The sequence below is a fragment of the Macaca thibetana genome, chromosome 11 (genome assembly GCF_024542745.1).
Source record: "Macaca thibetana thibetana isolate TM-01 chromosome 11, ASM2454274v1, whole genome shotgun sequence".
NCBI classification, from domain to species: Eukaryota; Metazoa; Chordata; class Mammalia; order Primates; family Cercopithecidae; genus Macaca; species Macaca thibetana.
Genome location: NC_065588.1, coordinates 84,462,940 through 84,481,750, shown reverse-complemented (window position 1 = coordinate 84,481,750; position 18,811 = coordinate 84,462,940). Strand labels below are relative to the sequence as shown.

General features: G+C 41.7%; 2 pseudogenes; both read right to left on the bottom strand.

The window, feature by feature from the left end:
* Positions 1 to 6,156: 6,156 nt before the first annotated feature.
* On the bottom strand, positions 6,157 to 6,748 carry LOC126931644 (suppressyn-like; annotated as a pseudogene).
* A 3,214-nt stretch (positions 6,749 to 9,962) lies between these two features.
* Positions 9,963 to 12,572, bottom strand: LOC126931643 (transcription factor NF-E4-like; annotated as a pseudogene).
* Between the last annotated feature and the right edge of the window lie 6,239 nt (positions 12,573 to 18,811).

The window sequence follows — 18,811 nt, the reverse complement described above, 5'->3', positions numbered from 1 at the left end:
TTTTAAATAAAATGGACCTGGTTTAACACTTTCTCATTGTTTGACCTTATTCAATGTTCTAAATGATGAATGCAAAACAAAGTTTCTCATCTTGTTCAGCGTGGCCACAGGAAATGCTGCTTAAACTGTTGCTTAAACAGAGAACAGTTTAAGCAGTTGTTTTGCTTACACTTAATAAAATCTGCCAACTTCCAAGACTAGAATTGAGGCCCACATTGCTCTTCATGTGACCTCATCAGCTTGAGCAGACTACTTACAAAGTCTAGTTCTTGTTCAAAAGTTGACCAAGCACTCAGTTGTGATTCAAGTTGCTTCTACTGTAACCTATGTTATTGTCTTTTCACATACAGTTTGACCAGGCCCTCAAACAATATCACTGCAACCCAATTTCCTACTTCTATGATATGCCTACTCTGTCCTGGCTCTATTCCCATATAGGATCTCTCTTTACAGTGGAAAGATGGCTGCCACAATTTTAAACATACGTTTTCTCTCATTTTGAGTCAATGAAGTGTTAGTAAAATCTTGGGTCATTTCATTGACTTTTATTTAGTCAGGCTTCCAGTTCTAAGTGAATCACAGTGGATGGAGCAATGCCATGTGCAAAATGACTTAGATCTGAGTCATATGATCTGGCCTCCACACCTCCAGAAACATATGAGCTAATCATGAGAAAGAACTAACCCTCCAAATGGCTCCTTGTATAAGTAAATTGAAGCTAGCCAGTAAGAAAATGTAAACTAAAATAATAGAATTACTAGGTTGGTGCCAGAGTAATTGCAGTTTTTACCATTACTTTCAATGGCAAAAACTGCAATTACTTTTGCACCAACATAATAGAAGGCAGGGTGGAGGAAAACAGCAGAGTAGGAATTTCCAGTGACTGTACCACCACAGAAACATCAACATCTATTGAACAAATAACAAATATCCATGTGTGAAAAATGGTTTCCCTCGAGATAAGGAAGCCAAATGAGAGACCATAGTACCCGGTTGTGGCACAATAATAAGAAAAGACTCCTTGAAAAGGGTAGGAAAGCCAGTTATACATTATCCCCATAACCCCTTCCCCAAGCCCAGGCAACACAGTGCAAAGAGAGAAACCATCTGCCTGGGAGAAAGAGAGGAAAGCGAGCACAAGACTTTGCCTTAGACTCCAACAGTGGGTCCACCATAGTAAAACCCAGCACTAGACAGACCCCCATAGGCTCATATTCCAAGCCAGTATCCATAGACTGAGCCTTTACTGACCCAACCTGGTGTTAGGCAGAACTACACATCTCCAGGATTCAAGTTTGAGTGGAAGAATCGATCTTCAGCCCACTTCCCACCAGGTCACCTTCAGAAGGGTCTCAATGGCAGGCAGCCCCCAGAGGCTCCAGGCTTCTAATATGCCCCAGTGCCACAAAGGCTGCACCTGCCCTGAACTTCTTGCATTCTCCAGCACCACGCCTGACTCAGGTTTCTAATAGCAGTACACCAGCTGCAAATGCCCTGGCCTCTGGCCTACCTACCCCAATACTGTACCTGCTGCAGGGCTTTCCCAGACAAAGTCAGTCTGTGAAGACTAGAATAACTACCTACTTCTTTGAAAGCACAGACATCTATATACAAGGATCAAGAACAATCAGGGACACACAATATTGTCAAACAGATAGATTAAGTTGCCAGTGATTGACCCTAAAGAAATGAAGACATATGAAATGGCTGACAAGGAATTCAAAATAGCTATCTTAAAGAAGCTCAATACTTCGGGAGGCTGAAGTGAACAGATTGCTTAAGCTCAAAAGTTTGAGACCAGCTTGGACACCATAGCTAAACCCTGTCTCCACAATAAATACAAAAATTAGCTGGACATGGTGGTGTGCACCTGTAGTCCCAGTTACTCAGGAAGCAGAGCCAGGAAGATTGCTTGAGCACAGGAGGTTGAGGTTGCAGTGAGTCATAATCACATCACTACACTTTAGCCTGGGTGACAGAGTGAGATCCTGTCTCAAAGAGAAAAAGAAAAAGAAGAGGAAGGAGAATGACAAGGAGAAAAAAGGAGAAGGAGAAGGAGAAAGAGAGGAGGAGGAGGAGGAGGAGGCAGCAGCAGCAACAGCTCAGTAAATGTCAAGAAAATACAGTAAAACAATATAATAGAACTAGAAAAATAATATGTGACCAGAATGAGAAATTTAATAGAGAGATTAAAATAATAGTTTTTTTAAAAAAGCAGAAATCCTGGAGACAAAAAAAAAATACAATGAACAAAATTAAAAAGGCAAGAAATAGCATCAACGGCAAAATTAATCAAGGAGAAAAAAGAATCAGTGAACTTGAAGATACATTATTTGAAAATAGACAGTCAGAAGAGAAAAAAAGAATAAAAAGAAATAAAGATTATAGGATTTTTGAGACAACATCAAAAGAGCAAGTTTTTGAATCATAGGAGTTCTACAAGGAGAAGGGAAACATAAAGGGGTAGAAAACTTATTTTTAAAAACAGGAGTTCAAAACCTAAAGAAAGATGTAACTATCTAGGTACAGGAAGGTCAAAGGTCTCCAATCAGATTTAATTCAAATAAGACTACCCCAAGGCAACCAAACTGTTAGAAATGAAGCACAAAGAGAGGATTCTGAGAGGGTCAAGAGCAAAGAAATGAATAACATAAAGTTTCAATATATCTAGCAGCAGACTTTTCAGCAAAAATCTTACAGGCCAATAGAGAGGGGGATGATATATTCAAAGTGTTAAAGGAAAAAAACAGCCAACCAAGACTAACATATTAAACAAAGCTGTCGTCAAGAAATGAAAGAGATAAAAATTTCCCCAAACAGAAACTAAGGGAGTTCATCACCACAAGACATGTCTTACCAAAAAAGCTAATGAGAATTCTTGAAGCAGAAAGAAAAGAATTCTAATGAGTACCATAAAAATATCTGAAAGTTTAAAAATACTGGTAAAAGTAAGTATACAGTCAAATTCAGAATACTAAAACATTCTAATTATGGTGTATAAATCATTAAAATTTTTAGCCTGAAAATCAAAAATGTAAGTTATTAATAATTTTATAATAGCTATAATAATTTGTTAAGTGACAAGCAGCATAAAAAATCTAAATTATACCATCAAAACTCAAAATGTTGGGGAAGGAATACAGTAAAATTGAAGTAGGCTTTTTTTTGCAATAAAGTTAAGTTGTCAGCTTAAAATAATCTATTACAGCTATGAGATTTTTCTTTATGCCATATGGTAAGCACAAAGTAGAATATCTATAGTAGATACCCCAGAAAAGGAATAAATCAAAATATACTATCAGAAAAATTACTTAAACACAAAGGAAGAGAGCAACAGAGAAAGGAAGGAACAAAGGATCTATAAAACAACTAAAAAAATAACAAAATGGCAGTAGTAAGTCCTGACCTATCAATAATTACCTTGAATGTAAGTGGATTAAATTCTAGCATCAAAAGACACAAAGCGGCTGAATAGATTAGAGATAAAAACAAGACCCAACTCTATACTGCCTGCAAGAGAAACACTTTATTTGTAAAGACATACATAGACTTAAAGTGAAGGGATGAAAAAAGATATTCCATGAAAATAGAAACCAAAAAAGAGAAGGAGTAATAATAAATTTATCCAATAAAATAGACTTTAAGTCAAAAAAAATTTTTTAAAGACAGAAAAGGTTACTATATAATGATAAAGAAGTCCATTCAGTAGGAGGATATAAAAATTATGAATATACATGCACTCGATATTGAGACACATAAATATGCAAAACATTATTAATAGATCTGAGGGGAGACATTCACTGCAATGCCTAATAGTAGGGGATGTCAACACCACACTTTCAACAATACACAGATCACTCAGACAAAAATCAATAAAGTACACTGAATTTTAAGTACACTCTAAATCCAATGGATCTAACAGACACACAAAAAGAACATTCTATTTAACAGCTACAGAACACACACTCTTCTTCATGAAACATTCTCCAAGATAGATCATATGATATGACACAGAACAAGTTTAAACAAATTTAAGAAGACTGATACTATATTAAGTATGTTTTCCTATTGCAATGGTATTACAACTAAAAATAAATACAGAGAAGACTTCAGAAAATTCACAAGAACATGGAAATTAAACAACATACTCCTGACAAAATAATGGATCTGATATCATTTGGCTCTGTATCCCAACCCAAATTTCACCTTGAATTGTAATAATCCCCACATGTCAAGGGTGAGACCAGGTGGAGATCATTGAATCATGGGAACAGTTTCCCCCTGCTGTTCTCATAATAGTGAGTGAGTTCTCACAAGAGCTGATGATTTAATAAGGGGCTTCCCCCTTTGCTTGACACTCATTCACTCCTGCTGCCCTGTGTAAAAGTGCCTTCCGCTATGATTGTAAGTTTTCTGAGGCATCCCCAGCCATGCAGAACTGTGAGTCAATTAAACCTCTTTTTTGCAAAGCTCTTGTATTGGTTCAAACCCCGAGAACGTGCCAACAAACAACACAAGGTGGTGTGGAGAAACACGCTGTTGTAATGAGCACCTGGGTGCAGACAGCCTGAGGCCTAAAACGGTGTCAGCCCCAAGTGAGGGCGGGGCAGGGGTTTTATAGTCTCCTGTAAACAAGAAGTGTCCCAGTCTGACATAAGTGCTACGTGGTACCCTGGCGGCTCTCTCTCTCGATCTCCAGGGTGTACATTTGTTCCAGCCAGCTCTCTTCCTGCTTCTGCTATGTTGCTGATGCACACCGCTGACACAAGTGGCTTTGTGCCTTGGGACTGGACCTGAGGAGGGAGAAGTTATTCATCCTCCAGCTTTCAGACCCCAGGGAGAATCTTTCATTCCTGTCAGTTTGGTTATAGAAAAGGGAAAAGGGACAACTTTCTCAATAACTACTTCAGGTATGACATAGGGGGTGGCATGGGCACCTCAGAAAAAAGAAAAACTTAATTTTGGGGGTATTCTTGAGAGACGGGTTGGTATCCATTGTGTCATTGTAGCAGTGGCACCATCTGGATTGTCTGGCAGTTAACCATAGTTTCAACAAGTTTTAATGGCTTTCATTATCAGTGGGATAGGGGAGAAACAAGAGCAATCCATTGATGAAGATTACTGAGCCCGCCAGTGTTTTAAATCCTCCTAAATTAGAGAGCTACCCTCCTAGAAGGTTTGTTGGGTTCCATTCCTTCCAGGTTTGGACTGGTACATGGTCTACTTTTCTGATATTTGAGGCAATCTCTAGAACCACTTTTCCATTATTGTCTATGTTAAGACAACAATTGGAGATATTAAACTTACCACAGACCCCACCTTCTTCTGCTAATAAGTAGTCTAGTGCTAGCCTGTTTTGATAAATTGTCGCATGCATTTGGTTTTGTTGTTGCTCAAGCATTTCCAGGGCTGAGGCAGTTTGGTTAGTGATTAGAACAGCCCGTAGTATAATTATTCTATTTAGCCTATATATGAGAGTGTGATAACCCCATGAACCATCCTCAGCCCAAGTGGCAGGGCCATAATATTCAATGATCCATTGCAGAGGCCACTCGTCCTCTTGCCATCTTTGGCTTCCTCCTACCTTTAAGGATTGTTTTTCTCTGTTGAGGTTATCATATACAAGGACTCCAAAGGTGTTGTCTGCCTGCTTTGGAAGTAAAAAGAATCCAGGTTTAATTGTGCCCAGGAAGCAAGTACCTTGCCAGTGATAAGATAGCCATGAGTAAGCCTGGGTTCCACATATCCAAAAGAATCCCTCAGGGGCAATCCATTGTAGGCTGGTGTTCATAGGATTGTCCCATAGTGTACTTAGGCAGGGTATGCAACATAAGGGTTAGTGGTGTTTGTACAGTACCAGGCCATTTTTTACAAGACACAATTGAGGTATTTAAGTTAGAAGGAGACCAGGCTCCTTGGGGTAACCGAGGCCACCACTCTGCTGTGGAGGCGTTGACTGTTAGGGTTTGCTGACAGGAGCTTTCACCTACAGTGTGATGGGTTTCATCAGTCCACTTGTGGAATATGCACACTGTCCCTCTTACTGGGTTGGTAAGTGTCCGGGACTGCAGGTGTTCTTGAGGACTGAAAGTGAGACTGGGGTTTTGGGATGCTAGTAACTAAGGGGGAATGTCTATCCTATACTACAGCCACTGTTCACTCATACGAGCTCCCTCGCATACCCAGCAACTGGACACATTCATGGTAAGTGCGATGCTTTCTCCTAGATCTACAAACAGTTTTTTCCTGACTTGGGAAGGGATACATCTGCTTGTAGTTTTGTATATAAGGATGGAAATACCACGGGTGATTTTGGCGTTGGGGGAATTGTTGCTTTTGCTTTGGCTATAATCTGTTCTCTCTTTATGTCTTCTAGCACTTGAGTGTTTACTCCCCATTGTCCAATTTTGGTGAAGCAAAGCCACTGCCTACCCTTTGGACATGTAGTCCCATTAAGACTGCCAGATACTCCTGGATTTTTTACTTTACAATAACCTTTCCCTGATTCAACACCTTCCTCAATTAAGGTTCCATAACAGGATTTTTCTATATGAGTATGGTAAGTAAAGGATTGTTGCATTTTTCCTCCACAGTGGAAAAATTGATAACACTAACAGCAGCTCGGAGGCGCTGCTGTGGACAGCAGAGAAGCTACTGACAATATTAGGATTGTGATGAGGGATATTCCTGTATTAAGACTTTTGGTTGGAAGTGAGGTATAGCAGGCAGTTGGGTAAATATAGGCCATTTCTAAAAGCAAGTGATTAGTCTTCCTCATCTTTTGGTTCTAAGAAAAGAAATGTTGGGGTTGATTTAAGCTTGGTAGGAGAAATTGGCCTAGATGATCACTTTGCTGTTAATGTTTTGGAGGAAGAAGAAACCTTGGGGGTGAGCTTGACCCTGGTGTGATGGATCCAGTGAGGGAGTCCTTGGAGTCTTACTGCAGTTGGCATGCTGAGTATCACAGCGTAGGGGCCTGTCCACTTCAGTTAGAGCTTTTTGTGAGGGTCAGGTTGGCAGATAAACATGTCTGTGCCTGCAAGACAGTTATGTTGAGAGGACAAGGAGGTGTCAACAGGGAGAGGCATGACCTCATTTGCGGCTTCATGAATGAAAGATCATGTCTGATTTAAGGAAGGGAGGATTACCCAGGTAAGATTGGCAAGTAGACTTCACTCACATGCTGCCTGATAAATGGCTCTGCTATCTTCTATTCTTTGTTTGTACTTTCTCCAAGTGGGTAGGAGCATTCCCAACAACTTCAGAATGTGCAAATGTCATCACACACACTCTCATCATGCATATAATTACCCACCAGGCCCCAGGCTTTGTTGGTAGGAAAAGGCAGCAGCCAGAGGGAACCCTGGGGTGACACTGAGTGGCAGATAAAGCAGGACTGAGTAATTTCTCAAACACAGCTAGAAAGGTGAGGACAAGTGAGAATAGGGCGGAGAAATTGCAAGAGAGGTTTGCAACCAACATGGAAAGAGTTGTGGAGGGTTTGCAGGATAGGGATTGTTTGAGAGTGAGGAAGAATGAAACGCCCTTCCTTGACATACTATGGTCCTTGCTTTTGAAGGTTTGGGGCTTGGAAGTCCTCCTTTTCTTCTGAGGAGTAAAAAGGAGAGAACAAAAACAGGGACAGAAACTGGCCTTGCACAGGTTGTAGGGCTACTTGTTTGGCTACCTTATCTGCTAGAGCATTTCCAGCAAGTATAGGATTGTCTGGGATTTGGTGGCCCCTGCAATGAATGATGGCAACTTTCTACAGGAGTCTGGCAGTTTGAAGGAGTTTGCTGATGAGAGAGCCATTTATGACAGGAGTGTTTTTTTGCAGTTAGGAAACCCCAATCTTTCCAGATGGATGAGTGTGAGTGCACTATGTGGAATGCATAATGAGAATCTGAATATATGTTAATTTGTTGTTCACCTGCTAGAGTGAGTGCTTGAGTGAGGGTGATGAGTTCAGCTTTTTGGGAGATGGTTCCTAGGGGGAGCAGATTGGCTTCAATAGTGTGTGTGAGGTAACACTATAACATAGCCAGCATCTTGGCATCCTTGATATAGGAAGGAGCTGCCATCTACAAACCAAGTAAACAAGGCATCTGGAAAGTGTTGGTCTGTTAGGTTTGGAAAAGGTATAAGAAAAATTTGAACAGTGTCTACACAGAAGTGTGCACGGTCTTGGGAGGTAGTAGCTTCAGGTAAGAGCATGGCTGGGTTTAAATAGGAGCTGATTAGCACAGTGATTTAGGGAGTTTCTATGAATAAAGCATACAGTTGGAGGATCCATGGGGCAGAGATGAGACTCAGTACACTGCGGTGAGCTAACATGTCTTTGATGTTATGGGTTGAATAAATTGTTAGGTTGGCATGAAGAGATAGTTTTAGGCTTTCAAGGATGAGGACAGCATCTGCCGCCAGTGTTTGGAAGCAAGTAGGCCATCTGAGAGCTGTGGTTTCAAGCTGTTTGGAGAGGTAGGTGATAACATGGAGGGTAGGTCCCTTAGACTGGGTTAGAACACCTAGTGCAACTCCACGTCATTCATTGGTATAAAAGGAGAAAGCTTTGATGAGGTCTACCGGAGTAAGCATGGGGCTGAGACAAGAGGCCTTTGGAGTAGACAGAAAGGTTGGATAATAGGCTGTTCAGGGTTCAAAGGCTCATGAAGAGGGCCTTTAGCAGCTTGCTATAACTGTTTGGCAAGTAGAGCAAAGGAGGGAACCCAAAGCCTAAAATATCCTACTAATCCTAGAAAAGAGAGAATTCCTTCCTTAGTTTGCAGAGGTGGGAGGGACTGGAGGAGGGATATGTGGTTGGTTGTGAGCCCTCAGGTTGCAGGGTAAAGGCTAGGCCTAGGTAGGTGACTGAGGGAGTGCGTATTTGTGCTTTTTTAGGGGAGACCAGATACCCCCACTCTGCCAGGAAGTTTAAAAGAGAGATAGTATGGGTGTTGCAGTCTTTGAGAGGGACTACACAGGAGTAGATCATCAACATATTGAAGGAGAGTGGAGAGTGTTAGGGATAAGGTACAGAGGTCGTGAGCAAGGGCTTGTGCAAAAAGGTGGGGGCTGTCTCTAAAACCTTGAGGTAGTATGCACCAGGTGAGCTGATGTGAAAGGTGGGTGTAGGGGTCTTCCCACGTAAAGAAAAAGAAGTCTTGAGAATCAGGGTGCAAATGAATTGTTAAAAAAAAAAAAGTGTATCCTTTAGGTCTAGGACAGAAAAATGGGTGGTATTGGAGGGAATTGTGGAAAGTAAAGTTTATGGGTTAGGAAATACTGGACATATGTGAGTACAGTTTGGTTAATGAGCTTGAAGTCCTGGACTAAGTGATAAGTTCCATCTTGCTTTTTAACAGGTGGAACTGATGTGTTAAAAGGGGAGTTTGTTGGGCAGAATAGGTGACTGGCAAGGAGGTGAAAATGATAGGCTTTAAGCCTACAAGAGCTGCTTGGGTGATTGGATACTGCTTCTGTGAGAGGAACTGGGTGGGGTTTTTAAGGATAATGTGGATGGGAGTGTGGTGTTTTGCAACTGAGGGTGTGGAAGTATCCCAAACAGTAGGGTTAACTATGGATGGGGCATAAGGAAAGGTTGCATATTTTAGGGTGGGAGGTTGGAGGAGTAGAATAAAGCTAGAAGCACCAGAGGGGTCTGGGTGGATGTGCTGGGTACCATGGGGAACATAGAAGTGGAGAGTAGTGTGGAGTTTTGAAAGGATGTCTCTACCTAGGAGTGGAGTTTGTCATGAGAACAGGACTAAGAAAGAGTGAGTGAAGGAAAAGGTGTGAAGGGAGCAGAAGAGTAGAGGGGTGACTCGGGGTTTGGAGACTTGTCCATCAATACCCATAACAGAGACTTTGGAGGACTGGGTGGGTCCTGAAAAATTAGGTAAAGCAGAGTAGCTTGCCCTGGTATCAATTTAAAAAATATACTGGCCTACCTGCCACCAGCAGGGTTACCCTTGGCTTGGATGAAGAGACGGTAGTTGCCAGGGCATCCATTCCAGGGCACCGTCAGTCTTCAGTGGCAAGGCCGATGAGATCCAAGTAGGAGGTTTTGCCAGCTCAGGGAGAAATGGGGGTGGTCCTTGCAAAGGCCACTCATAGTATGACTTCCAGTGGGGTCCTCCACAGATGGGGCATGGCCTCATGGGCTTACCTGGGTTAGAGCATTGTCTGGACCAGTGGCCTTCATTGCTGCACTTGAAACAGGTGCCAGGTGGAGGTGGATTATTAGGAGGCTTCCGTGTGGAGCTGTGACCCCTTGGGCCTGCAGGGCCCCTGTTGGCGGAGGCAAGCATTTGAAATTCTGCCTCCCTGTTTTTGCCTTTTACCTTCCTCATCACAATTGTTAAAGACTTTGAAGACTAAATTAAGAAGGTCTCATTGTGTGGTTTGAGGGCCATCATCAAGCTTCTGAAGCTTCTGCCAAATATTGAGGGTGGATTGGGAGATTAATCGAACGTTTAAAATAGTGGTTCCTTCTGGGCTGGCTGGGTCTAGGTTGGCATATTTTCTCACGGCTCCAGTTAAACGAGAGTAAAAGGGCTGGGTTTTCGTCACGACCTTGGGTGATTTCCGAAAGTTTTTCATAGTTTACTGCTTTCTGGGCACCCTTTCTGAGTCAGGCAAGGAGACACACAATCATGTGGTCTGAATAGCAGTGTCCAGGGCCCCATCTTGATAACCCTGGCGGGAGTCCTGGTCGAGGACTGCCTCTGTGCCAGTAGGCTGGGTAGGAGCCTGGTGAGGAATTGTATCAGCATGTGCCTGAGCTAAGGTCCAGATATGGTCCCAGTCTTCTGGGGTGAGGGTGGAAGAGAGGATAATGTAGAGGTCATGCCAAGTTAGTTTGTAAGACTGGGTGAAGTACTGAAACTCTAATATTAGAGGTAGGATCTTCTGGATATGAACTGAGTCTTTCGTTAATTTGAGAGATATCAGTGAGGGAGAAGGTAACATGAACTCTAAAAATATTTTCAATTCCTGCTACTTCCCAAAGGGGGCACTCTAGCACAGGTATTGAAGTAAGGGTGGGGCATGGGCCAAAGATGGCACCTGAGTGAGTATAGGTGGGAGAGAAGGAAGAACCTGGAAGTAGTTTCTGTTGAGGGTTTGAAGGGGGAAGAGGGGTTGAGTTAACAGGCAGTGGAGGATAGATAGGGGCTTAAGGTGGTGGGATGGGTTTATAGGCCTCAGGAGAGGGCAATGAGAGAGGAGAACGGGTACAGGCAGTGCTAGAATTGTCCTGAGGAGAGGACAGTGTAGGAAAAGAAGTGGATACTCTTGGATGTGGTGCTGGATGGGAGGATGGCAGCTAGGAAGGTGGTGGCTAAGAAGATGGCTGCTGGGAAGGTGGCAGCTGGGAAGAAAAAGAGGTGGCTTGGCGAGTTAAAGAAGATGGTTGAGAGAGAGAGGAAGGGGCTGGGAGGGGTAGGCAGCGTTCTGCTGGATCAAACGAGGAAAAAGAGGTGGGGTCAGGAGGAGAAAGGAGATCAGGGTGGCGATAATGGAGGAAGGTTTGAACAGGTGAGCAAGAATTGCAGAGGTCAGATTGTAATCTGAGTGTAAAAAAGGCCTGAACATAAGGAATTTCTCCCCATTTTTCCAGTCCTCGGCAATAATTGCTTAAGTTAATTTAAATTGTAAAGTTGAATCTTTCATTTGTGGGTCTTGTGGACCCATTATCTGATTCATACTGTGGCCAAACTGAACTGCAATAAAAAAGACAAGGCACTTAGGGTGGATATCTTGCCAAGGCCTAAGATTTACAGGTTTTTTATGAGGCAGCCTAGAGGGCTGTCCTTTGGAATGGAAGACAGGGAATTTCCCATAACAAAGGGAGGATGGAGAAAAGGAGACCTTCCTGGATGGCCGGAGGGAGACATAAAAGGAGCAATCCTCACTGCTGCCTTTTTCGTTCCTAGAACTGGATCAAATAGCTTAGAGGTGTCCCCCTAAGACCAGATGATCAGCGAGTGCTTCGCACATGTCGGAGGAGTCTTGTTGGACCAACGTTGGATTTTTGGACCAGAGAAACCAAGAGAGGCTGTGCGGATTTATCTCTGTTAACCAGGCTCCCAGGAAACTTACCAGTAGGTAAGATCAGTGACCAATGTGCATGCACAGAGAGGCCACTGGAGACTGAGGAGCTTCCTTTGTCCAGCTGCTGTGGCCTGCTCTCTGGGGTGGAGGAGTAGGTCCACAGGGGACGTGGACTGGAGCCCCTCTTGGGTTTCAGCACCTGATTCAAGGCTCTTGATTGGTTTGAACCCCGAGAATGTACCAACAAACAACACAAGGTGGTGTGGAGCAACACACTGTTTTAATGAGCACCTGGCTGCAGACGGGTTTAGGCCTAAAATGGCATCAGCCCCAAGTGAGGCTGGGGCACAGGTTTTATAGTCTCCTGTAAACAGGAAGTGTCCCAGTCTGGCATAACTGCTACGTGTTACCCAGACAGCCTCTCTCTCTCGATCTCCAGTGGGTAGTGTCTTCCAGCCAGTTCTCTTCCAGCTTTTGCTATCTTGCTGATGCACACTGCTGGTGCAAGTGTCCTTGTACATTGGGACTGGGCCTACACAGGGAGGAGTTATTCACCCTCCCAAATTTTCATGCCTTGGGGGAGAATCTTTCATTTTCTTTATAAATTACCCAGCCTCAGGTATTTCTTCTTAGTAGCATGAGAATAAACTAATACAATAAATTGGAATTGGGAGTAGTGGGGTGTTGCTGTAAAGATGCCCGAAAATGTGGAAGTGACTTTGGAAGTAGGTAACAGGCAGAGGTTAGAATAGTTTGGAGGGCTCAGAAGAATACAGAAAAATGTGGGAAAGTTTGAAACATCCAAGGGACTTAGAGGGCTCAGAAGACAGGAAGATGTGGGAAAGTTTGGAACTTCCCGGAGACTTGTTGATTGAATGGCTTTGACCAAAATGCTGATAATGATGTGAACAATAAAGTCCAGGGTAAGGTGGTCTAAGATGGAGATGAGAAACTTTTTGGGAACTGGAATAAAGATGATTCTTGCTATGCTTTAGCAAAGAGACTGGCAGCATATTGCCCCTACCCTAAAGATCTGTCGAACTTTGAACTTGAGAGAGATGATTTAGTGTATCAGGTGGAAGAAATTTCTAAGCAGCAAAGTGTTCAAGAGGAAGCAGAGCATAAAAATTCAAAAAATTTGCAGCCTGATGATGCAATAGAAAAGAAAGACCCATTTTCTGAGGATAAATACAAACCCCCTGTAGAAATTTGTATAAGTAACAAGGAACAGAATGTGAATCACCAAGACAATGGGGAAAATGTCTCTAGGGCATGTCAGAGACCTTCATGGCAGCCTCTCCCATCAAGACTCAGAGGCTTATGAGGGAAACATTGTTTCCTGGGCCAGGCCCAAGGCCCCCTGCTCTGTGAGACCTTGGGACATATTGCCCTGTGTTCCATCTGTTTCAGTTCCAACTGTGGTTAAATGGGGCCAAAGTACAGCTCAGACCATTGCTTCAAAGGGTGAAAGCCCCAAACTTTGTTGGCTTTTACATGGCATTGATGGTACATGGTATTACATGGGTGCACAGAAGATAAGAAGAGAGGTTTGGGAACCTCCACCCAGATTTCAGAGGATGTGTGGAAATGACTGGATGTTCAGGCTGAATTTTTCTGCAGGAGCAGGACCCTCATGAAGAACCTCTGCTAGGACAGTATAGAAGGAAAATAGGGGGTCAGAGTCCCCACTCAGAGTTCTTACTGGGGTACTGCTTACTGGAACTGTGAGAAGAGGGCCACCATTCTCCAGACCACAAAATGGTAGATCCAGTGACATCCTGCACCATGTGCCTGGAAAATCTGCAGGCGCTCAATGCCAGCCCATGAAAGCAGCCAAAATGGGGCCGTACATTGTAAAGCCACAGAGGCAGAGCTACCCAAGGCTGTGGGATCCCATCTAATTGCATCAGCATGACCTGATGTGAGACATGGAATCAAAGAAGATAATTTTGGAACTTTAAGGTTTGATGACTGTCCTAGTGAATTTCAGACTTGCATGGGGCCTGTAGCCCCTTTGTGTTGGCCAATTTCTCCCATTTGGAATATGTATATTTACCCAGGGCCTGTACCCTTTTTGTATCTAGGAAGTAACTTACTTTTTAACAAACAGGCTTATAGGCAGAAAGGACTTGCCTTGTCTCACATGAGACTTTGGACTTGGACTTTTGAGTTAATGCTGGAATGAGTTACAACTCTGGGGAACTTCTGAAAAGGCATGATTGCATTGTGAAATGTGAGGACATGAGACTTGGGAGGGGCCAGGGGCAAAATGGCATGGTTTGGCTCTGTGTCCCCACCCAAACCTCACCTTGAATTGTAATAATTTCCACGTGTCAAGGGCAGGACTAGGGGGAGTTAATTGAATCATGGGGATGGTTTTCCCCATGCTGTTCTCATGAAAATGAGTGACTTCTCACAGGTCTGATGGTTTTTTCAGGGGCTTCCCCCTTTGCTTCACACAAAAATGTACCTTCTGCCATTATTGTAAGTTTCATGAGGCCTCCCCAGACATACAAAACTGTGAGTGAATTTAATCCCTTTTCTTTATAAATTACTTTATAAATTCTTCATAGCAGCATGTGAATTGACTAATAGCAGGTCAATGAAAAAACTAAAAGATAAACTAAAGAGTTTCTTGAGACAAACAAAACTGGAAACACAGCATACATAGATATAGAAAATACAGCAAAAGCACCACTAAAGGAAGTTTATTGTAATACATGCCTACATCAAAAAAGAAGAAAGTTCTCAAATAACCAATTGTTGCCTCTAAAGCCACTAGAAAAACAAGAACAGACTAAGCCCAAAATTAGGAGCAGGAGGGAAATAATAAACATCACAGCAGAAATAAATGAAATAGAGACTATGAAAACAACATAAAAGATCAACAAAATTAAGAATTGGATTTTGGAAAAGATAAAAAAAAAATTGACAAACCTTTGGCTAAACTAATTAAGAAAAAAGAAAGACAAAATTAGAACTGAATAAAGAGTCATTACAACTGATACAACAGATATGCAAAGGATTGTAAGAGACATTTATGAACAATTATATGTAAACAAATTAGAAAACCTAAAAGAAATAGATAAATGTATTGACACACACAACGTACCAAAATTAAAATATGAAGAAATAACAGATCAAAAATGAGTAAGGATATTAAAACAGTAATTTTTTAAAGTTTCCCATCAAAGAAAAGCCCAGCACATAATTGTTTTACTGCTGTATTCTATCAAAAACTTAAGGAAATAACACCAATTCTTTTCAAACTCTTCTAAAATATTCAACAGGAGAGAATAGTTTCTTTTTTTTTTTTTTTTTAATTTATTTATTATTATTATACTTTAAGTTGTAGGGTACATGTGCATAACGTGCAGGTTTGTTACATAAGTATACTTGTGCCATGTTGGTGTGCTGCACCCATCAACTCATCATTTACATCAGGTATAACTCCCAATGCAATCCCTCCCCCTCCCCCCCTCCCCATGATAGGCCCCTGTGTGTGATGTTCCCCTTCCTGAGTCCAAGTGATCTCATTGTTCAGTTCCCACCTATGAGTGAGAACATGCGGTGTTTGGTTTTCTGTTCTTGTGATAGTTTGCTAAGAATGATGGTTTCCAGCTGCATCCATGTCCCTACAAAGGACGCAAACTCATCCTTTTTGATGGCTGCATAGTATTCCATGGTGTATATGTGCCACATTTTCTTAATCCACTCTGTCACTGATGGACATTTGGGTTGATTCCAAGTCTTTGCTATTGTGAATAGTGCTGCAATAAACATACGTGTGCATGTGTCTTTATAGCAGCATAATTTATAATCCTTTGGGTATATACCCAGTAATGGGATGGCTGGGTCATATGGTACATCTAGTTCTAGATCCTTGAGGAATCGCCATACTGTTTTCCATAATGGTTGAACTAGTTTACAATCCCACCAACAGTGTAAAAGTGTTCCTATTTCTCCACATCCTCTCCAGCACCTGTTGTTTCCTGACTTTTTAATGATCGCCATTCTAACTGGTGTGAGATGGTATCTCATTGTGGTTTTGATTTGCATTTCTCTGATGGCCAGTGATGATGAGCATTTTTTCATGTGTCTGTTGGCTGTATAAATGTCTTCTTTTGAGAAATGTCTGTTCATATCCTTTGCCCACTTTTTGATGGGGTTGTTTGTTTTTTTCTTGTAAATTTGTTTGAGTTCTTTGTAGGTTCTGGATATTAGCCCTTTGTCAGATGAGTAGATTGCAAAAATTTTCTCCCATTCTGTAGGTTGCCTGTTCACTCTGATGCTAGTTTCTTTTGCTGTGCAGAAGCTCTTTAATTTAATGAGATCCCATTTGTCAATTTTGGCTTTTGCTACCATTGCTTTTGGTGTTTTAGACATGAAGTCTTTGCCCATGCCTATGTCCTGAATGGTAATACCTAGGTTTTCCTCTAGGATTTTTATGGTATTAGGTCTAACATTTAAGTCTCTAATCCATCTTGAATTAATTTTCGTGTAAGGAGTAAGGAAAGGATCCAGTTTCAGCTTTCTACTTATGGCTAGCCAATTTTCCCAGCACCATTTATTAAATAGGGAATCCTTTCCCCATTTCTTGTTTCTCTCAGGTTTGTCAAAGATCAGATGGCTGTAGATGTGTGGTATTATTTCTGAGGACTCTGTTCTGTTCCATTGGTCTATATCTCTGTTTTGGTACCAGCACCATGCTGTTTTGGTTACTGTAGCCTTGTAGTATAGTTTGAAGTCAGGTAGCGTGATGCCTCCAGCTTTGTTCTTTTGACTTAGGATTGTCTTGGAGATGCGGGCTCTTTTTTGGTTCCATATGAACTTTAAAGCAGTTTTTTCCAATTCTGTGAAGAAACTCATTGGTAGCTTGATGGGGATGGCATTGAATCTATAAATTACCTTGGGCAGTATGGCCATTTTCACGATATTGATTCTTCCTATCCATGAGCATGGTATGTTCTTCCATTTGTTTGTGTCCTCTTTTATTTCACTGAGCAGTGGTTTGTAGTTCTCCTTGAAGAGGTCCTTTACATCCCTTGTAAGTTGGATTCCTAGGTATTTGATTCTCTTTGAAGCAATTGTGAATGGAAGTTCATTCCTGATTTGGCTCTCTGTTTGTCTGTTACTGGTGTATAAGAATGCTTGTGATTTTTGCACATTAATTTTGTATCCTGAGACTTTGCTGAAGTTGCTTATCAGCTTAAGGAGATTTTGGGCTGAGACAATGGGGTTTTCTAAATATACAATCATGTCATCTGCAAACAGGGACAGTTTGACTTCTTCTTTTCCTAACTGAATACCCTTGATTTCTTTCTCTTGCCTAATTGCCCTAGCCAGAACTTCCAACACTATGTTGAATAGGAGTGGTGAGAGAGGGCATCCCTGTCTTGTGCCAGTTTTCAAAGGGAATTTTTCCAGTTTTTGCCCATTCAGTATGATATTGGCTGTGGGTTTGTCATAAATAGCTGTTATTATTTTGTGGTACGTTCCATCAATACCGAATTTATTGAGCGTTTTTAGCATGAAGGGCTGTTGAATTTTGTCAAAGGCCTTTTCTGCATCTATTGAGATAATCATGTGGTTCTTGTCTTTGGTTCTGTTTATATGCTGGATTATGTTTATTGATTTGCGAATGTTGAACCAGCCTTGCATCCCAGGGATGAAGCCCACTTGATCATGGTGGATAAGCTTTTTGATGTGTTGCTGAATCCGGTTTGCCAGTATTTTATTGAGGATTTTTGCATCGATGTTCATCAGGGATATTGGTCTAAAATTCTCTTTTTTTGTTGTGTCTCTGCCACGCTTTGGTATCAGGATGATGTTGGCCTCATAAAATGAGTTAGGGAGGATTCCCTCTTTTTCTATTGATTGGAATAGTTTCAGAAGGAATGGTACCAACTCCTCCTTGTACCTCTGGTAGAATTCAGCTGTGAATCCATCTGGTCCTGGACTTTTTTTGGTTGGTAGGCTATTAATTATTGCCTCAATTTCAGAGCCTGCTATTGGTCTATTCAGGGATTCAACTTCTTCCTGGTTTAGTCTTGGAAGAGTGTAAGTGTCCAGGAAATTATCCATTTCTTCTAGATTTTCCAGTTTATTTGCGTAGAGGTGTTTATAGTATTCTCTGATGGTAGTTTGTATTTCTGTGGGGTCGGTGGTGATATCTCCTTTATCATTTTTAATTGCGTTGATTTGATTCTTCTCTCTTTTCTTCTTTATTAGTCTTCCTAGTGGTCTGTCAATTTTGTTGATCGTTTCAAAAAACCAACTCCTGGATTCATTGATTTTTTGGAGAGTTTTTTGTGTCTCTATCTCCTTCAGTTCTGCTCTGATCTTAGTTATTTCTTGACTTCTGCTAGCTTTCGAATGTGTTTGCTCTTGCTTCTCTAGTTCTTTTAATTGCGATGTTAGAGTGTCAATTTTAGATCTTTCCTGCTTTCTCTTGTGGGCATTTAGTGCTATAAATTTCCCTCTACACACTGCTTTAAATGTGTCCCAGAGATTCTGGTATGTTGTATCTTTGTTCTCATTGGTTTCAAAGAACATCTTTATTTCTGCCTTCATTTCGTTATGTACCCAGTAGTCATTCAGGAGCAGGTTGTTCAGTTTCCATGTAGTTGAGCGGTTTTGATTGAGTTCCTTAGTCCTGAGTTCTAGTTTGATTGCACTGTGGTCTGAGAGACAGTTTGTTATAATTTCTGTTCTTGTACATTTGCTGAGGAGTGCTTTACTTCCAATTACGTGGTCGATT